Below are 12,880 nucleotides of genomic sequence, written 5' to 3' on the forward strand. Positions count from 1 at the left end.
TGTGTCCAGTAATGACGTGGAGAGCACTTGCCAGGGCTAATGTTCATTCTACGGAGCAGAATAGTGTCGGTTTCCTCCCACATCCCAAATACTGCTATTTTTTTTTAGCTATAATAAATTGTCCTAATGAGGAAGGGTGCTTGGGAGAATCAGGGTGGAGTTAATGAGTACATGAGAGAGTAGATAACAGGGAAATACGTTGGCAAATTTGATTGACGAGATTGTTCTTCAACAGACATAGATTCAATGTGCTGTATAGCCTCCTTTTATGTCATAAGAAATAGCAGTATTAAGAAGATGTATTAGTGAAGAATTTGAGATGTCTGCACGTAGAGCAGAACTTTGGAATAAGTTCCCATTTACTTAATTTCCATCCTGGGTTAAGGTGAGGCTGACCGCAGCCTCTGAGTCAAGGCACTGTTATCCTTTCATTAATCCCCTAATAGGACGGTACCAAAGCAAACCATACCCTCAGAATCTGAATTGCCCTGTTCTAGGCTTCCTATTTGGTTCCCAGTTTTTAAAACTGATGAATATTGAAAAAAAATGCCGAGAAATTGGATATAGGCCTATGAAAGTGTATTAGCAACTTAGGTCATAGTGGGCCACTAAAAATTTTGATCCAAGCATTTCCACAGAGAAATTAGGCCCTATACATACATAGAGCTTTCCAACATGACTTCGCCATTGCAGTGTGCACAGTGAAATTCAGACTGGTCCAAAGTCAGTTTATTTATTTAAAGATACAACGCAGAACAGGCCCTTTTGGCCCAATGACCTGCACCACCCAGTGACCCATCTATTTAACACTAGCCTAATCACAGGACAATTTACAATGACCAATTGACCTATTAAATTCTAAGTCTTTGGACTGTGGGAGGAAACTAGACTACCTTGAGGAATCGCATGTGGGTCATGGGGAAAACATACCAACTCCTTACAGACAGCACCAGTATTGAACTCTGAACTCTGGAATGTCCCAAACTGTAGTCCCAAACATGTTACACTACCATAGAGCCCTCATTTTAGACACTATAACGAGGAGAATTAACCTCCTTTCATTTCAGTCTGTCTGTCTCTGTCAAAATTATGTAAGTTGCAATTAGATTGTTTCAATTAGATTCCCTCCAATTCTTCTAAACGCTTGTGAATGCAAATCTGGTCAACTTAAACAAAAACAGTGAATGCTGGGAAGTCTCAATAGTCCAGGAAGTGTCTGTGAAAGGAAGAATAAGTTCAATATTTACAGTTGAAGACCCTTCATCAAAGTTATGATAAATGATCTTCAGCCTGAAACGTTAACAGATGTGATCTGCCAGTGAAGTCTTTTCAGTACTTTCTGTTTTTGTTTCAGATTTCCTGCATCTGCATTTTCTTCTTTGATCTTCTATCCAGTTCACTTTACCTTTGCTTCTGAGTTTGATTCTGACATAGAAATCCTGCCAACCAACCAGAACGGCACACAATATCCAATGTGGCCTCACCAAGGCCCTGCATAATTGTAGCATGACCTACTTGCATCTGTACATAATCTGTCCTCATCCGTGATCACCCTGCATCCATGACTATCTATTGGCAATTGTATATCCATTGCGCTATTGACAGGGTTGTAGAGGGCAGAGGTCCAAATGTGTTGACAATTGGATGAATTTTAGAGTCAATCACTTTGGTATGATACCTGTTGTAGATATTACTATTGGGACAATGGTTCATGTCCCACTGTCTTTCAATTTCCTCTTTTAATTCAGCACATTTCTGGTGTTTTTCACTTATGAATTTCTGTGTGTTTGGAATGACTATATCTATTAAGTAAGGTGTTCTTGCTTGGTTATCCTGTAATACTACATTTGGATGGTTATTATGGATTGCACTATCTGTAATAATGGATTGTTTGTAATATAATTTGTAGGACTCTGACTCTAAAGCTCGAACAAGGTTGGATTTATAGTAAGGTATGGTGTATTTTATGAGTTTATTTTTTACAGCAAGGTTTTGGTGAATGATGTTTGCCACTTGATTGTGCCTGTGCAAGTAATCAGATTGAGTTAAACTGTTGCAGAATCCTGTAATATGTTGAATTGTTTATGGTTTCTCTTGACATTTTCTGCATTTATCATCTTGAAATTGTTTGTCATTTATTATGCATTTTTGATAATTTTTTATGCTGCCTGCCAATGGTCTTGTACTGCCACAATGAACTCCTCTATTTCTAGGAAGAGGTCTCCACTTCTGAGCCAGGCGTTCAATGCTTCCTTGTTGACATCTAGTCTGCTCAGATCATGGGGATATCTTCCATGGAGGGTCATGCTCTTCCATTGGTTAACTTTCTATTCAATAGTGATAAAGTCTTCCATTTTCTGAGATGTGCTTTCATTTAAGTTTAGTTGTGTGTACTTCTCATCAGAATTGTATATGCGTGCATGGAATGCTGAATGTTGTATTCATTGATGAAAATATATCCTTAGAAGTTTTATCTGACTGTTGTGTAAAGTTTTTAATGTCTGTTCTTCCTCTTCCTCCTTCTGTCCTAGGTAGTGTTAATCTAAGTGCGTTCGAGTGTACACAATATTTCCTAAAATTTGTCATTTTGGTTTTTACTTTTCTCTGTAAATTTTCCAGATTGGTTATGTCAAAAGAATATGTTAACATGGGTATACCAAAGTGTTTATTGCCTTTTTTTTATAGTTTTGCTCTTGAGCTGTTTGGCAGATTTTCTTAAATCTTCAAGTAAGTTCTGTTGAAAGTTTGCCCTTTATCGTACTATGATCTATTTTCTTTGTTGATATCTCAGATACTCATATGTTTCATATTCATCCATCGGTTGTACTGTTTCCTGCTGCTCTGTTTTGTATCCTACTAGCTCCATTGCACCTTTCTTTATGTTTAAAGGTCTGCACTTAAGTAGTCCAAAATTAATGTCTATATCTTTAGAGAATAGTTCTACTATTTAAATTAATTACTTCAGCTTTACTGATGATGTAATGTATAATTTCAAATCATCCATGTATAGAACGTGCATCAAGATATAATTTGTTTGGTTATCTACGAATTGGTACCCTATTTTCGTCCAATTCAGCTTAGATAGTGGGTTTAAAGTGAATTAAAACTGCACTGGGCGTAGAGAGTTGCCCTGGAAAATGCCTCAGTTAATTTTGATAGCAGTGGTTGTTCTTTTTTGGTTGTTAATAGATAGGTTGATTATAGTACACCAATGTTTCATGAGATGTTTTAGGAATTTCACAAGAATTGGGTGTAGTTTATACACATTAAGAGCTTCTGTTAACAGTGTGGGACAGAATCAAATGCCTTTTGGTAGTCAATGTAACAACATGAAAGATTTGTGCTTCACCGCCAGGCTTGATTTAGAATTACAGAATCTATTATCAGTTGTTCTTTCCATCCTTTCTGCTCTCTGTAAATATATTGTAGTGATTAGTTGCAAGATGCATGAAATTACAATTTTATATATAGTTTTTAAACGAGTAATAGGATGATATTTTTATGGGTCATTTATAATTTCTCCTTTAGATAATATTATTATTATTATCATCATCAGTATTTTCTTTCTTTTCTTTTAGTATTTTCAGTTTGTTGTCTTTTTCACATTGCTTGTATGTCTATCTCTGTCTTGTATGGTGTTTCATTGATGCTATCATGTTTCGATGTATTTATGGTGAATGCTGACAAGAAAATAACTCTCAAGGATGTACATGGTGACATATATGTACTTTTGTAATAAATGTTGAACTTTTTGAACATCCACATTTGTTAGGCCAAGCTTAACAAACATGAAACTGGACTTCGGAAGTTTTCATGTTTGATATTAATCCAATAATAAACATTTGGTAAAAACAATCGAAAGTCTGACAAAAATGGGGGCCATTCACAATACTGTCAAATATTTATACTGAGTGTTTTACCTAACCAAAGAGATAAAATTACAAGTTATTTCCCCATTCCTTTTGAAATAAAGGGAAACAAACACATTGTTGATGATTTAGAACAAAAGAGGAATAATTCCAATTTGGTACTGGACTTTTGTAGGTGTTTGCAACACCCCATGCAAATCCTCTGAGATTAGCAACTCTTCATTCCATAAAAGAAAAGTCAGAATATTTCAAGGCTCAAGGAGATCTGCTACTCTTGCCTTGAAAAAGAGAGTGAATACAAACTGAAACCAATGACTTTGCAGAGGGATGAAATGAGAGCAAAGCAGCAAACCACTGTGGTAACACCAGAGAAAAAACAGTGTCTCTATGAGCTGGTAGGTGATAGGAGATTAAAGAGAAAGAAAGACGATCAGATATATCTATGGAAAACATGAGATTTTAATTTTAGGAGAGAGCATCTGGTTACTAATTTGTTTCAGAATAATATTTAAAATAAAATTTCACTTCTTTGCATCCACCTTTTGTCAATTCCGGTTGTTGAGAGTGCGGTAAATATCTAGAGAGGTTTGACTTGCACGCTGGCAGCGGTTGCCTGGTTACAGAGTGCACAGCTGCTATAACAAAAGGCTTCACACTGGTGTTTCTGAGAATGTCAGCTCAGAGTACATTACAACAGTTTGACCCCATTATCTTGTGCTGCTAAAAAGCCACCCAGTTGATGTAATGGATTATAATGTAAGCCTGGTTCACCATTTCTTTTTCTTACATGTCAATGTGAAGCAACTGCATAATTTTCAACAGCAAATTATGCTGATTTTATTTTATTCCATGGCCAGTATATTGGTGAGTAAATAAAAATGATACATACGCTCCAATAACATTGGGGTGACATGCAGTCTTTCACTAACAAACAGGCCACCCAAAAGCGGGCATGCATTTCCATAGAACTGCTTACCATCTAAAGTTCTTCTATAAATTTATCAATGACATGATTTTAAATGAACTATTGCTGACACTAATCATGCAGAAAGCTGGAAAAGTGATATTGCAATCAGGGTATTTACTGATCATAAAGTTTACACTGATTGTAAACTTAGGCAACTCTGATATTGTTGTGCAATATTAAATGTTGTATGAAATAAGTTAAGCACTGGGGCTTTCTGTTGTTTGCATTGCATTAATCAGAACTCAGTTAGCTTATCTCTAATGAAATCTATTCGCAGACCATTACATTCCCGAGACTTAAATTTGAAAGTTTGCTGATATCTTTGTGCTTGAGTGGTTCAGAAGTCAGTCTGTCTCCAGCAATGAAAAATATGACTTTTTTCCAAAATTCCCAGCTTCTTTCTAAGGGCTCACTTATCTTGCAAAAGTTACAATGGTTTATCTCATATCTTTCTTGGAGATGTCACTTACAGCTTTAGCTCAAAGTAAAGAATAATCCGATACACATTCTGCTTGTTTTTGACACTGATGTTTACACCTAAATTTGAGCAAATATTGGTATGTCCAGTTGCAAACAAAAGAAAATCTGCAGATGCTGGAAACCCAAGCAACACACACAAAATGCTGAAGGAACTCAGCAGGCCAGGCAGCACCTATGGAAAAGAGTAAACAGTCGACATTTCGGACCGAGACCATGTCCTGAAGAAGGGTCTTGGCCCAAAACGTCCACTGTTTACTGTTTTCCATAGATGCTGCCTGGCCTGCTGAGTTCCTCTTGGATTTTGTGAATATTGGCATGTATTCATTCCCTGAGGATAAGAGCCCAGGTTCAGGAATAGTTATTACCCTTTAGCCATCAGTCTCTTGAACCAGTGTGGATAACTTCACTCATCTCATCTCTGAACTGATTCCACAACCTATGGATTCACTTTCAAGGACTCTACAACTTATTTATTTACTTCTTTTTGTATTTGCAGTTTTTCTTCTTTTGTGTTGTCAGTCTTTGTGTATAGTTTTTCATTGATTTTATTATATTTCTTCATTCCACTGTGAATGCATGCAAATAAACATGAACCTCATATTTCTTTGATAATAAATTACCTTGAACTTTGAACTTTGAAATAAACTATAGAGGAGGTTGCCCTTTTAAAATCACTTAACATTTAGTATGATGAAATATTCCATAGTGTCTTCTGAGATAAAGAAAATCCGTGAGCTGACATTAATCCATATTTAAAAGACTGTACAGCAACAGCTTATTGTGAAACAATAATAAACAAGCTTTACAACCCAAGGTCGGGATAATCTACACTCTGCTGTTTGATTGGCAGCAACCCAGATTGTGGCTGCTTCTGCCAAGAGGAGACAGCTTGAGGCCAAACTTTCTAGACCAAGAACTGTTCAAGTTGTCCTGCCAGCTGCAGTCTCCTCCAAAATCAGGAGGCTCCTCCAGCCATTCTGCAGCCGCTGGGACTGTATCAAATGGAAGCATTGGAACAAAAGGCCCACAGTGGGCAAGTGATAAATGAATCCGTTTGCATTTAGAAAGTAACGCAATGTTATTACTCAGTAGTTTTGTTGAACCTCCCATATGCAGACTTGTGGTGCTCTGTTAAAAGGAAACTGAAATTTTAAACTTTCATCCTCTCTAGAGTTATCATACCAAAAGCCTTGGATCAATTATGTGCACTTCAAAATGTTTCCTCTCAGAGCCAGCACTGCCAACACCCAGCAGTCAATCAAGGGACATATTAGAATGAATAAGCCAATTTTATTTAAAGATTTAAAGACACTGAAAGATGCGCAGAAGAAAAGCATGATTTTGTACAGTGGTGTCAGTAAAAGTATGGATCTTAAGGCCATGTATTACCCTCACTGTGTTTGTCTTAGGCAACAGTCTATTATGTCATTCTGCACTGTCTTGGTTTAATTTAACATGTGACCACCATGACTCCCATAGTTTCATGGATCAGTCTTTTTCTCTCAGGCTATAAACTCAACTGTACCACTTGGCGTTGAAATTCATTGATGCCACACCGAATTTGAGGCAAGCATAAAATGAGGCAGAAGAAGAAAGTTATGGTCTTTTCCAAGTTGAATGATCTGCAGGAGGGAGTTATTCACACTTCCAAACAATGTCTTCCTGGCTTAATTAACACATTAGTACAGTATGGAAGTCAAAGATAAAAGCCACTTTCTGGAAACCAGACATACTGGAGCCACTGATCATCTTGATTTTTTTCCTTTAAATTTATATACCACACTATAAATCCATATATACATTGAGTACAAAGTTTGTTCTTCTATCTGTTTTATAAACTGTTTTTGGAAATTGTCAGAGTTGTGGTGTATTGGAAAGAGGCTAATCTGACCCCCCACTTGAGAATACACAAGTTTTGCTTCAATTGTGAGGAAAGTCATTGGAATTTTGCAAAGGAGATCATTTACATTGATGAGACCTCTTTGAGAATTCTAGTATGTGTTTGAGAGAAGCAGATTGCTTGGGAAATGCAGCAGAGCAAAGGAAAGCCCTGTTTTCTTTTCCTTAATCCAACCACTTACATCTCTAAATGCAGGTCCAGTTGGTTTACTACAATGCAAGAACACACTACAGTACTGCCATCAAGAAGACACTACAGTACTGCCATCAAGGCTGCTGAGAGCAGCAGCAGGTTCACAGGTTACTAGGGTTTCTGAAGTGCTGAGGGAGTAACAATTTTCCCATGAATCTTGGTGTCCCTCTCTGCTCCCAAGTCTACCACTTTGTGTGTTCCTGCAGTATGGAAAATCAAGTGACCAAGAGAAACGTTGGTGAGAAAACTGAACACATGCAAACTGACGCAGTAGTTTCAGATGACGCTTTCAAAGTTCAAAGTAAATTTATTATCAAAGTACATATACAGTATGCAAACATATACTAACCTGAGATTCATTTTCTCATAGGCATTCACAGTAGAACAAAGAAACACAATAACATCAATGAAAAACTACACACAAAAACAGACAAACAGCCAATGCACGAAAGAAGGCAAATTGTGCAAATACAATAATAATAAATAAGTAATAAATATTATTGAGAACCTGAGGTGTTGAGTCCTTGAAAGCGAGTCCATAAGTTGTGGAATCAGTTTAGTGTTGGGGTGAGTGAAGTTATCCACACTGGTTCAGGAGCCTGATGGTTGAAAGGCAATAACTATTCTTGGTGGTGTGGAACCTAAGGCTCCTGTACTTCCTTCCCAATGGCAGCAGCGAGAAGAGAACATGCCCTGGGTGGTGAATTTCCTTGACGATGAATGCTGCTTTCTTCTAACAATGCTCCTTGTAGATGTGCTTAATGGTGGGAAAGGCTTTTCCTGTGATGGACTGGGCTTTATCCAGTACTTCTTGTGGGGTTTTCCATTCTTGGGTATTGGTGTTTCCATATCAAAGCAGAAGGGTATTAAAGAAAGATCTTTGGTATACACTGGGAGGGTAAAAGTATTGGAAACATATTTATTCTCAGGAGGTTCCCACACATGTCGTGAGCATATCCACTGTCCATTCTGCATTGGCTTTTGAATGGTCATAAGGAGGTGAAAATTTCAGAAGTAGTGGATTTCATCACTAATTCTTGTTGATTTCTTCAAGGTAAAGTGAAATACTGGATTTTGAAAAATTCTGCTCAAAAAAAGTGAATTTTCTCAAAGTAATTAGAAATGTAGAAATACTGGCTAAAGATTTTCTGTAAAATCTAAACTTCTACAAATTTAAGCAAGAATAATCTATTTGAAGATATTTATACAGATAGAGTAAAAATGACCTGTTGTGTTTAAGACTCATTTATTTGACAGCCTTACATTCGTATTATTAGAATTATACAAGGCAAGACACTTGATATATTGGAGTCCAGTATGTGTATTGGAAATGTGTTTATTCAAAAAGTTGAAAGGAAATATAACAATTAAGTCAACACGTGAAAAGTTGCTCCAGCTGAGATCTTTCAATATAAATCCAGCTGATGGACGGTTCCATCAACCTACTTTCCCTGTCAAATGCCAGCTGACTTGTATGCTTCCATCAATGTTCATATTTTAAATCTGTTTTGTATTATATAAAACCATACATCTCATAACACAAATTTACAGTGAATTCAGGAGACACGATACCTTTGTATATTTGCTGATGCCATTTTCCAGTGTTCAAATATTAGATACTTGATTATACAAATGATAACTCATAATTGTTCAAATCTTCTCGTTAAATTATGTCACAAAAATCTTTCTCCACTTTTCACACAAATATTATTTTTCTCATTGATTAACAGTAAGGGCCTGAAATTCTTTGGAGCCAGAAAAGGCTTGCTATTTGTTTGATGTATAACAGGAAACACATTTTTTGTTTTTTTGTGAGGGTCTTTCATAATTAAGTTCTATTATGCATGATGACCAAACATTGTAACAGTCAACCAAGACTTCATGGTTAATCTGACGAAAAGGCCTTTCCTCTACTAATTCCCCAGAGATGAGAAAAATAAGTGCTGTGGGTGATGGAGAGGGTGGTATGTCATGGCAGAGTGACATCAAGTTTATGGGGTCAGTCAGTTGGGACGGGAAGTTCAGGCTTTGCATTTGGTCATTGGGGAAGTAGGGAATGGATTTACCATTAGCTCGGGAGGGGAAATAAAGGAAATAATTGTGTTGGATTGGGTAGCACATCACCCAAACATATTGTAACACACTCAGTGACGGACTTCTTCCTCACTTGAAGAGAAGGCATGTACAGTCACAGTCAGCAATGATAGAATGACTAAGTACCTTGGACAAGAGGATGCTTGGAGTCATTAAAGATGTCACCAGAGGGAACACAGATGCCACAGGAGATGATGATGTGCAGATGACTGATCATTCTCCTCATGTTGTACTTTGTTCTCATACACAATTTTTTCCGATCTGCAAGGCACTGATGGTGTAACTGCACTTCCCTTTCTCAGCACCTCCCTCTCATTGTCATTCTTTCCACCACTTTTCTCCCTTTTGATTGGCACGAGGTCCCACCTGGTTTCGGAAGCCTGGATAAGCTGTCGCATAGCAATGAGGTTAGAAGAATCCTCTCCTCTTGATCTTGCACAACCACCAGCTCAGATATTGACTCTGGCCATAGAACAGTACAGCACAGTACAGACCCTTCAGCTATGATGTTGTTAACCTACTCTAAGATCAATCTAACCCTTCCCTCCTAATTTGTCCTCCATTTTTCTTTCATCCGTGTGCCAATGTAAGAGTATCTTAAATGTCCCTAATGCTTCTGCCTCTACTACCAGCTCTGGCAGCGCATTCCATGTCCTACTACTCTGTGTAAAAAAATTGCCTCTGACATCCCCACTATACTTTCCCACAAGCACCTTAAAGTTATGTCTCCTCGTGTTAGCCATTTCCCCCCAGAAAAAAAGTCTCTGGTTGTCCACTCTATCTATGCATCTTGCACACCTCTCATCCTCCTTTGCTCCAAAGAGAAAAGCCCTAGCTTACTCAACCTATAAAACATGCTCTCTAATCCAGGGACATCCTGGAAAATCTACCCTACACCCTCTCTAAGGTTTCCACTTCATTGCTATAATGAGGTGACTAGAGCTGAACACAATACTCCAAGTGTGAATTGGATTTTAGCAGGTCTAAACTGCTGATTATGAGTAAAATAAGTGGAGTAACAGGTTCTTTAGAGTCTCTGCTACAGAGAGCTCTTGTAAGGACCATGACAGAATAAAACTGCTGATCTTAAAGGTGCCTTGGCTGGCCTGTCCAAAAGCATCAATCAGTGTTAAGGAGCAAGAGTCCACCTCTAATCTTGCACAAGGCTTATGTAGAGCAGGAGCCCTTCCTCTACACTATAGAAATTGTAGCTATTTTAGTAAAGTGGGCTTAACTATAATGTACAGGGCTACAGTAGGAAACTTTGTCACATGGTGTAAGCAGAATTATCTGCAGCTTAATGTGAAAAAGACTAAGGAGCTGGTGGTAGACTTGAGGAGAGCTAAGGTACCAGTGACCCCTGTTTCCATCCAGGGGGTCAGTGTGGACATGGTGGAGGATTACAAATACCTGGGGATACGAATTGACAATAAACTGGACTGGTCAAAGAACACTGAGGCTGTCTACAAGAAGGGTCAGAGCCGTCTCTTTTTCCTGAGGAGACTGAGGTCCTTTAACATCTGCCGGACGATGCTGAGAATGTTCTACGAGTCTGTGGTGGCCAGTGCTATCATGTTTGCTGTTGTGTGCTGGGGCAGCAGGCTGAGGGTAGCAGACACCAACAGAATCAACAAACTCATTCGTAAGGCCAGTGATGTTGTGGGGATGGAACTGGACTCTCTGACGGTGGTGTCTGAAAAGAGGATGCTGTCCAAGTTGCATGCCATCTTGGACAATGTCTCCCATCCACTACATAGTGTACTGGTTGGGCACAGGAGTACATTCAGCCAGAGACTCATTCCACCAAGATGCAACACTGAGCGTCATAGGAAATCATTCCTGCCTGTGGCCATCAAACTTTACAACTCCTCCCTTGGAGGGTCAGACACCCTGAGCCAATAGGCTGGTCCTGGACTTATTTCCTGGCATAATTTACACATTACTATTTAATTATTTATGGTTTTATTACTATTTAATTATTTATGGTGCAACTGTAACGAAAACCAATTTCCCTCGGGATCAATAAAGTATGACTATGACTATGTATTGGCTGCTGGTATATATTGACTCTAATCCTAATGATAAACAAATCTCTGAGTTTTGCACTGCAAATTCAGATTACTGTTACGTCTGCATTAGGTACCAGGGCAAAAAAAGGCTGAGTGTCATTCACAGCAGTCCAGCAACCGGATTCTGAGGAGATATTATGTACTGCACCAGAGGATGGCAGGGATGTGAGGGACCACAGACCTGCTGCCCTCTCTCAGGCCAACACCATTTATATCGCACCCCAACATCTGCAAATGTGTCCTGACCCCTGACCACTACCACTCACTGTAACCAAACCACAGTTGAAACTGAATATTCATGACCCAAAATTGCAATGGGAAAGGAATCAGGATTGGGCAAAGAACACACGCACTAATTAGATGCATCTATTAAACATAGCTATTTCCTTCTGTTGTTGGATATGAAAGTAATGATGGTGTGAAACTTGAGTGTTCTGATATGATTTGTGTATTGGGTGCAGGTTATTAATAATAGATGATAATTGTGGAGTTACAAACAAATCTTTAGCTGAGGCAGAACTGAATTAATCAGTCCCTCTGCACAGCTAAAAATGGACGATTAGATGTTTTTTTTTGGCTTGCTCCTTTCCTTTCTCCTGCATGTCTTCTTGCTGCTCGTATAGCTGAGGCCACACAAGTTATAAGTTATCTAAGATTACACATGGTACCAGCAATTCTAAGACTTCCTCTTGGCCTGGATTTGAGAGAATATCCAGATCTGCCCAAGCAATGGAACTGCTGCATTCAAATATCTAAAGCATGTTCTAAAGTGACATGTGCAACAATTAAACCTCTCATCTTGTGCTCATTCAGAAGCTGTCCAGGGTGATGGATTGTAGCCCTTCTAACCCAAAATTATCCACTGGTGTTCCATTCTAGACTAAACACCAAGTTCACATTGAACTGCCTGTCATTAAGATATCATGGCTGTTTGCAATGTACCTTACATTATCCTTGAGGTACTATGGTGGCTGCAGGGAAATTGGACATCATTGAATAAGGACTTCTTATAGCTGATGAATCAGTCTGAGTTCAGACTGCAAGAGCCTGCAGAACTTTCCGACACCTGCAAGGAAGTGTGGAAGCATTGCAGTAATCCTGCAATCTCTGCAAAGCTCCTGGGTCTTGCCTTCAGAGAGAAAGAAAAAAAGTTGAAAGCAACGGCCTTGACAAACAGGGCTACCATCCTGGGTTTGGGATGGTTGAATGGGAACTGTGATATGTTGCAAATATCAGCAACCATAACCGAGATTCTGTAACAAAGAAACATTCTCACCATTAGTCTCACATTAATTTGCCGGGCAACTTA

Source organism: Mobula birostris, chromosome X (genome assembly GCF_030028105.1).
Source record: "Mobula birostris isolate sMobBir1 chromosome X, sMobBir1.hap1, whole genome shotgun sequence".
NCBI lineage: Eukaryota > Metazoa > Chordata > Chondrichthyes > Myliobatiformes > Myliobatidae > Mobula > Mobula birostris.